The following is a 14,000-nucleotide window of genomic DNA, read 5'->3' on the forward strand; positions in this document are numbered from 1 at the left end:
GCCTACTATTCGCCACAAGCGAACAACGCCGAACGCGTAAATCGCGTCGTGGTCACTTGTATTCGGACGCTGCTCGACGGCGATCATCGCGAATGGGATGACAAGTTGCCTGCTATCACAGCGGCGATCAACGCAGCGAAACACGAAGCAACGGGTGTGAGTCCGCACGAAGCCAATTTCGGACGTAACCTGCTGCTACACACGGATCTCTACACACAGCAATCGTTGAACACGGCGGAGGATCCAAAGGTCGCCCAGGAGATGAGATTGTCGACGATTCGCCGTATTCAGAAGCTCATTATCGAGCGGATCAAAAACAGCCAGGAGCGAGCGAAGCAGCGATACAATCTACGCACGAAAGCGGTGTCGTTCAAGGTCGGAGATCTGGTTTGGCGCCGGACGTTCATCCTTTCATCGAAGGCGGACCAAATCAACAGCAAGCTAGAGCCGAAGTTTGTTCCGGCAATCGTGAAGGAAGCCCTCGGAACAAATGTATACCTGTTAGAGGATGTTTTGAGTGGGAAGAAAGGCCGATTCCATGCGAAAGACATCAAAGCCAATTAAGGGACAATGTTCAAGCTATGTACGCAGGTAATGCCTGCCAACCAGAAGCAAAGGTTGCTGAAAAACACCAACAACTGGGAGCAACGACGACGAAGGAAGTGAAGAAGCAGCAACAAATTTCTCTTCACTTTCGCAAGACTGATTAAGGAACCAGCGGTTTCCATTCAACCGAGCGGGGTTCCAAAAACCATTATCAAGCTATGTAAGCAGACAGAGTCTGTGGACAACGAGCACTACGCCCAGGAAAATCCGTCGCCAAGCGTGATAAATGGGACAGTCAGGTGTGATGAGCAACAACTTTAATAAACTACCTCTCCACCTCGACAATCAATCGGCAAAGCAACTACCGGAGGAGGACCAACGTCCAAACGCAGAGGAAGACCAAAGCGGTCGTCGAACAATGTGGTTCATCAACATTCCCGTCGCGCCAGGGAATGAGCCACAACGAACCGCGCGCCGTTCACGAAGCGAGAGAAATCGTACCCTGTTAAACTGGAAACGGGTTGCAGGGAACTCTGCAGGACAGTAGTTCAGTTCCTGGGTAGGAGGAGTGGAGGCCTCGGGTCGAGGACCAAAAATCCGTTCGGCGGGGGTCAAAGCTTACGGCCACTATCCGGCGCAAGGGAGCAACGACTGTGCAGTACTGAGAGTGGAGGAGTGGGGAACAAACGGTTCCGAAACAAGAGTAGATCGCATAACTTGTGGCAAGAAACTACGGTTCATCCAGCATTCCCATCGCGCCAGGGAATGAACCGTGCGCCGTTCACGAAGCGAGAGAAATCGTACCCTGTAAACTGGCAACGGGTTGCAGCGAGTCCACAGAAGAGCAGATGGATAGGAGGAGTTGAAGCCTCGAGTCGAAGACCAAAAATCTGTTCGGCGGGGGTTGACGCTTACGGCCACTATCCGGCGCAGGGGAACAACGGTTATGCGGAGGAGAGAGAAGAAGAAGATGTCGTCCGGGAACAGGACATGTTCCAACCAGGAGAAATAACAGCGAGCACGAGAGAAGAAGCACCAAAGACCGCCATCATGACCACAGCCGATGGTTATGCCGTTAGCCGATCGAGAGAAATCGAGCCGAAATATTCGTTGATACACTGCACAGAGCTTAAAGTGGCAAAAATATATCCATCCAAATCGTATGCGTGGCCAAGAGTTAAAGCACTGGGGGTTGTCATGAATGGTAACGCGACCCAGGGCGCGGTAAAACCCTATTTCCCGGCCTCGTGACAATTTAGTCGAGTAAATGCGTCTTTTCTCAGTATTCCATACAAAACCAAAACAAACCAATTTTGTCCTTGTAAATAGTCTGTAAATATAGCTTCTTAATGATTTGTGTGCGATTTCGCCTATTTTAGTCAATACAATAGGCTTAAATCCGATTTGAATGTTTTGCCGTAGTTTGGCTCGGATTTGTGGAAGCTAGCAAGGACTTTGGTCAGAGACGATTTGAGAGGTCGAAGATTCTGCCAGAAGCAGCTGGCGTGATTATGAGATTAGTTGTACAGTAAAGCTGTTATTCGATGTTGTGAAGAAGATTTGGCAAGCAGCCTAGGCTTGCGTATATAGTTGAGTTAGGTTGAGGAACCGATTGTAACTTGAGGTCTACTCAAGAGTTGAGTTGACCGACTTGTCTCTGACCATCATCCTAGGAGGATGATTGAAGTATTTTTTGAATTTTTCATAAATCGTTTGATCATCGATTTATGAAAAATTCTTCCGCTACGGTAGAGTTGTGTTACGTTTAGTATTGTTTGTAAGCTTTGAAGAATATTATTATGTGATTGAAAATCATTAATACTTGCAATCGACAATAAAACGAAACGCAAGCACCATCCCGCACACCTGCATAACGCACCAATAGTCGGTTTGAATGCGAATCGAAAATCCAGCCCTGCATCAAATATGCGGCGCAAAGCGGCGCGCCACTGCAGCAGTTTGACAGGAGCCACTGACACACGCACACCACGAACGGCAACACCGCAAGCCAGATCGAAGAGGAAATGAGTCTGAGCCGCCACAACGAGGCGAAAAGTTGTAAAATCCCTTCGCGGGAATCACAGTGCGCGGTTTGTGAGTGATTTTCACCGGTGGTTTAATTCGGGAATCGAAATTCACCCGAAATCGTTCACCGTGAGGTAAATCCGATTTCGAGACGCCGGCAACAAACGCACCAAAGGTAGGAGTTGTTTGATCGCACGCCACGATGCAGGCATAACCTCACTTCCATCGCAGGTCAGGAAAAAGTTCCAGAATCACGCAGGAAGGTAGACGGTCCAAGAAAGCACGGCACCGAACGCAAGTTGACTTCAGTCAACGGGCCGCCAATCGAAGGGCAAAAGGTAATCCTATTTTTATCGTTGCGCGACATAAGCCTAACCCCATGCGATTTGCAGATCACCCGAAGGTCAGAACAAAACCACGGGGAAGTGAACCAAACACACATCCGTCGGAGATCGGTTACAATTCCGTCAGAGCCAAAACACCCCATTCGCTGGGTAAGTTGTACTGCAAAAACTGAATGAGCAAACAATTTATATAAGTTGCTTTGGTAGGGTGTTTCTATGGGAGCTGAGCTGCGCATGCTGAAGGACGATTTGTGCTTGTGTTGATCCGGTGACTGTCGCGTGGAATTGCTGATAGGCGTGCGGCCTCGTCAGCATCTACTGCCTCGGAGGGATCCCATCCAGTATACGGTCGACTGGACGGCCAGAGGGATCTCCAGCAGAGGAGTTGCGCAGAGAAGGAAGTTTGCCAGCACGAAGAGGTCGGAGGCGCCGTTGTCCCAGTGATCCCGTCGTCGCCATCAAGGAGAGAATTGGTCGGTATTTCCACCGCTAGTGCCGCCAGGAAAGCCGTCCGTCATAACCGCAAACGGAGGTCTGGAGACGAGACATCAAGCAGGAGCGATTGATGGCGAATCGTCGCAGATTATGGAGTTGTGCGAGAAGATGGGTGAGGCCTGACTAGGGGGACGCCCCGCAGTTTGTGAGTACGAAAACAAAAATGTTAGCGTGTAAGAAGATGTGAATAGAGAAAGAGTAGAGGAGTTAGGCCAAGAAGTAGGAGGCTAGGAAAGGCAAATGATGAGGGCGGATGCCCTAAATACATGTATGAAAATTTAGATTTGTGGCGTTTTGTTTTGGTTGGTGCTTTGGCCCTCCAGTTTTGTGCATTTTAGTCCGCTTTGGTAGTTCCGCTCTACCCGCTAACCGGAGAACTCGCAATAATTATTTATGGAAATACTTACAAGAAAAGATTAAGACATACAAAAACAATTCGTTTTCCTTGGATGAACTATCAATAAATTATTTTTGCAATTCCTGATCATAATACCTGGTTTACAGTTGTCATTTTAGTGGTAAAACGGCCTACTTTTCCATACCAACAGAATGGGTGCTTTAATGACCATTATGCAACTCAAATGGGTTGCATAATATTCATTATAGCACTCATTTGGGTGCTATAATGAAAAACCTACATTGGGACAGTAGTTACTTGACTACATTTAGCTGAATTAGTTTGGGTGAGTGTTTAAATAGTGTACTCTAAGCGTCTCGTAATAAATGAAATGGTTTGTTGGACATAACATCACCATTTTCCAAAGGCAATTGCATTCATCGCTTCATAGCTTTTCAAGCTATGCAATTTGGCACGATAAGATGGAATCTTATTGTTCTCTGCCGCAACATAATTTATTGGCATGAGTGATCATGTGGAGTAAATTCGATTGTACAATTTTGGTATAGATTTATCATATCAAAGCCCATTTTTCGTCATTGCAAAAAATAGCGTGTGCAACTCGTTGCAAAACATGATTTTTTCAGCACTCGTAGTATTTATCCAACTCGGCAAGCCTCGTTGGATAAACGTACAACTCGTGCTGAAAAAATCATCTTTTTGCAACTAGTTGCACAAACTACTATTATCATGACGAAATAAAAACAATGCATCCGAGATGTCAGGGTTGCTAGAATTATTTATTATCGTATTAAATTGTATTTGACATCTGGGTTTGTGTAATTCTACATAAATGCAAATGGGGCATATTTTCAATTAAATAGATACATACAAGTAAAAAAAAATAACGTTACATATTATTAAGGTTTACGCCTGAGCAGGCGCTTGATAATATGTATAAAAAAAACCCAAATTTATCCACCAGTGGTTATTATGCCTTTCTCGATTCAATGTGTTGAATTCGAACTACACTCAGAAATAAAGAAAACTGTTTTTAGATTTAAACTTAAACTATAATGGCATTTTTGCAATTTAAACTAACGATAGATTAAAATGTATACTATCTGATATTAAAAGTTAATCTATGAACGATTTGTACTGATTTATTTAGTCTATGTATTCTTCATGATTGGCACTCAATTTTATCTGCCCAAACTAGCTGTTTCGAGAAAAATCGTAAAAAACATTAAATTGCTTATTCGTCGTCCCTAAAAATTGCCGGGTGGATAAAACAAAGGGTTTCAGTAAGCTTGAAAAGCAAAAGTTTGCGTTATTTATCAGATTCCAATGGAGAGTGGCGTGAAAGTGCTGAAATCTACGGATTCATTGAATTCGCCGCTCAATTTGTCGAAGACGGCCGCCGAAGACCTCGTGAAGAAGCTAGACTGTTTTCCGTACATGGAAATTGAAATCGAAACGCTTTATGTAAAAAGTAAGCATCGAGATCACCGTTATCCTTATATGGTATGTCTTCTGCCACATAATCATGCTCTTCATGATATTATTTTAATTTATATCTATTGAAACCCTATAGGAGAATTATGATGATGGAGCCTCAAGCCATGCATGCTGTAGGATACAGGCAAAGAGTGTGAAATGGTTTTCCATAAACAGGAATCCACCAGGAAATGCATATGCCCACCAAACATACCATCAGCTCAGCTGCTGGTGATTGATACAATTTTTGGTGCAAAAGTTTGCTCATTACTTGCAGTCGGTGATGGTTGTTTTAATTACAATATTATCTAAATAATTTTTCGGTACCTATGTTGACAATAAAAGTGAATCTCACAACGTTTTCCGGGATAAAGATAATAATAAAATATATGACTATAATATTTTTTCGTTATTTTTCTTTTTCTTTGAAGCAAAACAAATCATTCTAATGCAGAATCCATCTTATGTCATAATAACTCAAAGTTATACTAAGCTCGTTTATGTGGCAGTTATACGAAATCGGGGTCAACCAGGCGAATAGCCAATTAGAATGACTTTTAATCTATTTAGTATAGATTTTTCTCAGAGTGTAGTATGGTAAATGCAACGTAAATTGCCTACATTTTGGCGGTTAAAAGCTTTGATGCGATTATATCACGCTACTTAAGAATTACTCAACTATGAGAGTAATGGATTGCGTCACGGCTAAATTGATTAATGACTTAAAGTGTGCATGTAAACAGCGTATTTGTTAAAAGAAAAATAGAAATATTATTCAAACCGAATGAGTTATTAACAAACAAAAACAATAGTGTCCAACTAGGAAAGTTTCTCCGTCGAATGAAACTAGTTGCACTCGAATCGGTCAAGTCCTTCTATATGAAAAAAAAATTCCCGGGGCTACACACATCCACACACACACACAGACGGACATTTGCTCAGTTTTTCGAGCTGGGTCGATTGGTGTATAACACTAAGGGTCTCTGAGCCTTCTATCAAAATTTGCCTTTTGGAGTGAAATTATAGCCTTCTGGTACAACTTTGTTGTACGAGAAAGGCAAAAAACCTATACATCGCATTAGTCACATACATTCCGAAACTTATACTTCTCATTAACTTATAAATATTATTAGCTTTTTAATATGGGGTCATTCATTAGGTGGCATAATGAAGAGTATAAGTATTTTCGAATGGTTTTTATGCCATAACATATAAGATTACAGTAGTTGTTCGATAACTGCAAAATGTTTACTTTTGAGTTGACGAATGCCGTTCGATAACTGCAACGCATTCTAGACGTCAAACGGTTGTTAATAGTAGCAACCCTATAACCAGAGACCAGCGGAGTGAAAAACTGTCGAAATGGCAACGTATGAAAATGCATGAAATCGTGAAAATGATAATGGCAGCACTTGAACTTTTTGCTTGCGTCTTATGGGTGCAAAAAGTAAACAAGTCGAAATGGAACCGCTTTTGACGGTTCGATTGGAAACAAGATGGCGTCTTCGCCGATCTCTTATTCTAGTATTTCTAGTCAATAGACGTCTGATGCAATAAAAGTGCATCAAAATGTGCAGCGCAATGCAGCTGTCATTGACTTTGACATCAGTTTGAAGTTATGCGGTCTGATAACTGCAAAACTGTTGCAACCTGAGACGAGACCTGCAAAGACGGCTTCTTTTCCCTTGTTTTGACACTTGTTCTTCTTTTCATCACAGTTGATCATCGATTCTCAACTGTTTCCTTGAGTGTTCCACCTAAATCCCGGGTAGAATCTTCTGAGCACAATAAAAGTGTTTGTGATTTACGGATTTGTAAACTTATTTTTATAAAGATTTTCCTGTCGGAAATAAAACACGTATTCATAACAGTTCAATATTAAGCTGTCCGGCTTTTCTAGAATACTTTTCAAAGTGAAAAAGTACTCGTAAAACAAAATCATTCGGAATACTTTTTGAGGGATACCAATACTTTCACACAAAAAGGTGCTGGTTGCATCTGACAATTCGTGACAGCGCTTGCTGGTTGCAGATGAAGTTACATTTTTTCCTCTTTGCAAGTCCCGTCCCAGGTTGCAACTATCGAATTTCAGTTAAATTTGTGTTTACTCGAGAACCAAGGAGATTGTAGAGGCAGTTCCGAAGTACATTAGCCTGCAACGAAAACCTACAGCAGGTTTTTTGTAATTTAATACGAATGCAATGAACAGAGATTAGGGCTTTTTATCTATGTTGTTTGGAAAGCGTTGTAATATTATTCGCAATTAATACTATGAGCTTCATCATTTGATAAAATGTATCTTTATATGAAACTTCATACATATTGTTCCCAGTATAAATCGGCTGTATGAACATTGACATCAGTTTACCCTATACCATATAGACGAATCCAAGTAAAAATAAGAGGAAGACACATGACGGTGTAACAGATCCTACAGCACAACATAGGAAGATCATTTTAAAATGCTTATAATAAATTCTAGACAAGTTGAAATTAAAATCAGAATCATGTACGCTGAAGTATGTGTCTTATTCTTATTTTTACTTGGATTCGTCTATATGATATGACAAAAGCAAGGCGTTTCGGTCTATCAAACAGTTGAGCAGGCAACACATCCACGGTAAAATGAATGAATCAAGAATAACACGCGAAAATGGTCAAACGAATTTTGTAATAGCGTGTGTATACACGGTTTTCATTTCTCTTGATAAAATTTCACCGTTAATATAGCAAGCAAACCAGGAAAATAACGTCTTAATCAATTTAGAAAGTCAAGGCCAAAGTTAAAATATAAATAAATTATTTAACACTGAGGTTACCGAAAGAACGTTCCATGTTATGATTAACTAAAAAATAATTTTCTTGCAAAAAAGCTTACAAACACAATTAAAAACATTATATTCTTACCAAAACCAAATTAAATTGCAAAATTACGGTTATAGTTCTAGAGAAACTCGGCTTTGCTAGATTACTTTTGACAGACGTAGGAAAGTTTTTGACAGATGTTTTATTTATCTTATTGGAAAGCACTCTCAGGAAAGCACCAGTGATTATCATTACTGAGAAGCTTTTAATTTTCAGAATGTCATTTTTCAGTTTCCCGAATTACAGAATTTCATAATTCGGGAATCGAAACAAATCTCAAGGGAAAATTTCTATCGCTATCGATTTGTTAAAGTTCAAACAAGTGAGGTGATGCATTATTTTGTTTACAAATATCGTTTAGACTCTCTCAAATGTTTGACTCTAAACGAATTTGTTCGACACACAATCAATCTGGACTCAATCAGCTCTCATCTCTGAAAATTATCGGGTACTAATTCTTCATGCCAATATTCACGCATTGCGTCGGTCATTAAACTTGTGAATCGAGGATAGAAACGTGGCTGTTCACTCTGTTACCATGACAGAACGGAGATGTCCTAACTCGTCTAAATTTGGTTCACTCGGTTAGTGCTAACGTTCAATAATTGTTCCTACACAATGATTTGTGTGGTTGTTTCATACACCGATAAAATATCAGCGCCACTCGCCGAATCTCTCGGAAATCAACAACGCTGTAGCCAGCTACTGCTAGAATAGTCGAGTTGAAGGTGTAGGATAGAGAATGGAAACGGTATGAAAGTCCATTTCCAGTTCTAGCAATTGCTAGAACATGATAAATATAGAGAAAGATTCAAACTAGGAGAATGGAACGGACCTGGGATTGAACCCACGACCTCCTGCATATGAGGCAGAATCAGTAAGCATATGACTACCAAGCCCGTCTACGAGAAGGATGGTTAGTTGGTCACATACTTATGAAAAACAAAGAACTCTCATATGTTCCACGAGAGGTTTTGGGTTTTCCAGTATGAAAGTATAAAAGTATAACATTAGGAAACGTTTTATAAAACGAGAAAACACAGATAGTACATTATTCTTGGAGTAATTGGAATAATGTGAAGCGGAAGTTAATTATTTTTATTACTTTCTTTTAAATTTTATCATTCTGATTACTTTTTCATTTTTTTAGTTTGATTTTACCTTAGATCATGATCACCGGGTCCAGCTATACTTGTGCTCCTGAAGAGTATGGCTCAACTCGAGGCGGTTGTCCCTTGCACACCACAAGACGGAAGTCGTGGTGGTGCATAACCGCCATTGATTGCAGCAAGCGAGGATAAGAGTAGGGACCTGCACAGTTAACTCTCTTAAGCATCTGGGCGTGATGATCGACGATAAGCTCATTTTTACGAGCCACGTCGATTATGCATGTCAGCGGGCTTCACAAAACCAACAAGTGCAGTAAGGGCACCTGTGATGCAGTGAACACCTTGCTCACCCCGACAACCAACATGTCGCGGGTGGGCTGCGGGGACCTCAGTATGTAGATATAGAGGTCATTGCGGTTCATGCGCGGTGGTTGTTGTCGAGGTGCTCGTCTCCAACGTGAGATTATGATACGGACAGCTAGGTTACTATAACAGCTTGCGATCGACGGGTGGTGAGGTTACCACCCTTGAAGTCGATGTTGTGTGTATTAGCGTCAAGTGCGTTAGCATAGGCGTGAGCGTTCTCAATAGTCCCCCCTCCTGATGTATTGCTTAATTGCGGGCCGGGGTACGGACTGGCGAAAGGGTTTTGGTTTTAGTGGGTCGGGTAAGAGTTACATGACATACCCATACCCACACTACCTGAGTTACCTCCTCAGGTTTCTGGTTGCTGATTTCCGTTTACCCTTGCTCAAGAAAAAATAAAAAAAGACACCCAAGGGGTTCGTGGCGATGAAACTTCAGCAAAAAAATAAACGTAGTATATGTATATGACCGGGGCCCATGTCAGGGCTAAAGCGAGCAGCCGTCCTGGATGGAGATCTTTTACGTTGGTCCTATATCCAGTATTTTGCGCTCGATAATGGCGGCCGATTGGTTGTCTTTTTGACATTCAAGAGGTAGAAAATATTTACATATTTTAATCAATGTAGATCTTGATTCATTGGAAAACATTGGCAATCATCTGTTATCAACAAATACATTTCAATCAAAGTTAATTGCCTATTTCCGGGGATTAAACCACCCGACTTGGACATTAATTTACTATGTTGTGAAAACTTACATGTGAATATGTACGTTGACACTTCCGGGCTATCGTCTCACCCAGGTGTCTGGTTGCAGATTTCCTTTTCCTTAAAAAGCACTGATTATAATCCTTATACATTTGTCGATATTCTGTCGCTTCTAATATACCTAGAAAATACAATAAAAACATTACAAAAAAGCATGATGGAAAAACCACTTAGCACTTTTGTTTTCAAACTAATATAAATTTATCTTAGAGCTCATTTAGAAGAATGTCTTCCTTCTCATGATACTAATGGAAAAGTGGAAAAGTTCCTACTGTACCCACTAATATTGAAATTCTTAAACTAGTACTGATCCCCTGATCCACAATAAAGCAATACTTTAGGGGTACTAACAAGGCAATTCAAAAACATTTGGAGTCTCAATACCACCCGTCACCTGCAAGCGAAGACCACCTAAACGGTCCCTTTCACTAACTAACGGAAAGCGCCCAATCAGCAATATCCGCGCAAGAACTGACCCACGGCATGTTTGCTGCATTAGCCCGGTATCCATAACGTCATTGTAGTAATTGATTTATGAAAATGATTCAATTTTTATACTCTGAAAAAATGAGTATTTTTCCATGGAGAATTTGGATTTTTTGTGGAACGCTATGTTTCTTATTGCTTTCTATTCTTATTTAAAGCACAATTTCAAATATTTTTTAATTTTTTTTTTCATTTTAGATTTTTTTTCTCTTTATTTTTTATCCCCCACCCCCTCGTACCTTCTAAGAGATCTCGGACTTAAAATAAATGTAATATTTGTATCGGCCTATTTAGTAGTTGAGAGCTAATTCAGTCGGTCGGGACGATTTGATTATATAGATGAATGTCACTGTTTTGAAAAAGTGTTTTTTACCTACAAGCTTTTCACTTTTCATGTGTTTGTTAGAATCGAAGAGATGTACACTCACGCTACTATTTATGATATGGATCATTGATTATTATATACATATATATATTGAATCCCTTTTCTGATTGTGCCCAATGGAACAGAAATCAGCTCGCAACCCCGTACCTACTGCGTTGCGATAATCATTAGACCCACATATCATTCACCACTACTGAACATTGAATCAAATGAACAAAAGCAACCACCACCCCAAGCGGAAAGCACAGAAGTGGCAAAAGGACGAACGAAGGGAAACATGGGAAAAACTATTTCCACCAACTGGACCATCACGGTCGGAATAGTCATGGTGCTGCTGACTGACTGTGGAACTGTTGATGTCGGAATTAAATATTGCACCACATTCTGACGGTCTGTCCGTTCTGACACACTATACCTAATGGGTCGGTCGCGCGGCGGTCGGTAGTGGAACTGGTGCACGCGGTGTCATCTTGTGATGCTTTGTCACATTTTTTCCCCTCTTTGATGCATTGTCAAGACAATCGTGGCACGACTTTTTTTTTGCTGCATTGGAATAACGAAGATAGTGGCAGACGCTTGGAACGATAAGGGCCGATGTCCACGTAGCGGTTTTTCAAGCTGCATTGACGCAGCGTTACTCGGCGTTGAATCAGGCTATGAATGCACACGACAAGCGGTAATTTGCCGCAAAACTTCTAACGTCAAACCAATCTGTCACGCCAAATGTCATCCACCTGCTAGCTGTTGTCAGTTTCCATTCTGTTCCAATATGAATCGATAACATCAAACGTGAAATATTTAAAGAATTACAAATTTAAAAGTTTGGTTTTGATTTGAATGAAGCTCATTGCCCCCAAACAAGAATCAATGGGTAATGCTATTAAAAACATGCCATTAGCTTTTACATACCTATATGACGCAAGACTAGAGCAAGTAACTCAGTATTATCCCAAAATAAAAAGTTCCATTGATACTATCTAGTAGAGAGTATAGAAAAATCAATTAACTGTCGATTTAAAAGTCACCCATTATCTACTTCTAAAATGAAAAGTTCGAACTTCCGAAATTAATTGTTGAGCTGTGAAATTGAAATCATGCCACACAATCCGAAAACACGTTTTCAATACAGAGAGGCAAAAATTTGACATTGCTTTGCTTTATCCCAATATATTTTCTACAATTATAATAAATAATTATTGTTATAATTTCATAATGTTCTTTATTCTTTATTTCCAACTTAAATTTATTACTTCATAGGGGTAGATTAATCTTGAATAATTGTGGATCCAGACATTTAATTGTTCTTATCTTGAATCCATCATATGTTGTCTTTGGGGTACGATTCTTTATTAATTTAATTTATCAGCTAAATAGGGACGAATCATTTTGTTCTGGAATAAAAATTTATTAAACGTTTTGGTCAGATACTGCAGCCGATTTTCACTCCACTGCAATACGGACGTATCGCAATAGCGTTGCCCACAACACTAGAAGAGTCGCACTGATCCCGGAGTCTTACTGTGGCTCGCCATCATCTCATAATGTGGTCCCGTTTCTTTTTGCAATTGCAATCCACATTGTTTGACGACATCCTTACGTCAACATTCCTAAAAACATGTTTATCTATTAGCAATAGAAAAGCTAACATATAGGAATCTCGGTATCGAACTTACATTTATTATTCTTCCCATGGAACTGGTATCGCCTGCCTTGGTTTATACAGGGTCCCGCGGAATACACTTTGTTGGTTGTATTTTGCCTGCTCCGTCATTCAGCCCAAAACTGTCACATCGCCGTCTGTTCGGAAATCAATTTATTCTGATAAAGTTGGTACAATCAACGTCACTATCGCGCACATATTTCTGTTGACTTTAACACTATTCGCCAGCCTGGGATGTTTGCTTGTCACTTCTTTCCAAAGGTGTGTTGATCACGGCTGGTATTAACATAGGAGCGAAAGAAACACTTGCTGCTCCGAACTATTACTAGCACTATTATTTAAAGAAGTTAGATTTGAAACGTTTTGTTATTTGCAAACTAATTTGCGAAACCAAAATGAACTGATTAGCGAAGTATTTTTGTTTGTTTTGATTTCGCTCTGACAGATTCTTTCTGCAGATTTTCCCACTAGAAATCTTGTTGGAAAGAAAAAGAATAGAGAAATGTCAAAAAAATACTCGCGTGCACGCTGCGTTCCTGTGGGGAAAAGCGGTGACTTTGCGGTAGCTTTCGCCGCAAATGAGACGCGAGTCGACGCCGCGTTAACGCAAGTGCGTGTGCATGATTCTATGTGATGTTGGGTACTTCCTACCGCAAATGCGTGGACGCCGCGTGCACGCAAGTTCAAAACCGCTACGTGGACATCGGCCCTAAGAGTGGCTCTATTGGATGACGATGGGGATTATCTTCTGTCATGATGATGGTTACTTGTTGTTTCGAATTTACACCCCTGGATCGTGACAATGGATGGTAGATAAATGTAGAAAACAGTAAAAGTTGTAAAGATTATTGCTCAATTGGTTTTCGAATCCGTGTCAGTGTTGTTGTATATACATTAATTGTATTCAATTTAAAAAAGGGGGGAAATAAAAGTGTTTTGATCTTAACTCTATATTCCCCATTATTTATCCTGTTATGAAATATTAAAAAAAAACTACTTTTGGTGTTGTATTGTATAAAATTTCCACAATCACATGCATGGCGGCTCGGCTAGCCTTAGCCTGGTGATAATGGTCCATAAATTTAAACTCACCTTCCAACCGCTCACCTACTTCTCAT

At 40.5% G+C, this 14,000-nt stretch overlaps 1 long non-coding RNA gene across 1 annotated transcript; it reads right to left on the reverse strand.

Annotated features, from left to right (window-relative positions):
* Positions 1-12,435: 12,435 nt before the first annotated feature.
* LOC134203322 (uncharacterized) lies at positions 12,436-13,591 on the reverse strand. Its single transcript, XR_009977573.1, has 2 exons — positions 12,896-13,591; positions 12,436-12,829 (listed from the first exon to the last, which is right to left on the reverse strand). It is a non-coding gene; the product is annotated as an uncharacterized LOC134203322 (long non-coding RNA).
* Between the last annotated feature and the right edge of the window lie 409 nt (positions 13,592-14,000).

The sequence above is a fragment of the Armigeres subalbatus genome, unplaced genomic scaffold (genome assembly GCF_024139115.2).
Source record: "Armigeres subalbatus isolate Guangzhou_Male unplaced genomic scaffold, GZ_Asu_2 Contig178, whole genome shotgun sequence".
Lineage (NCBI taxonomy): Eukaryota > Metazoa > Arthropoda > Insecta > Diptera > Culicidae > Armigeres > Armigeres subalbatus.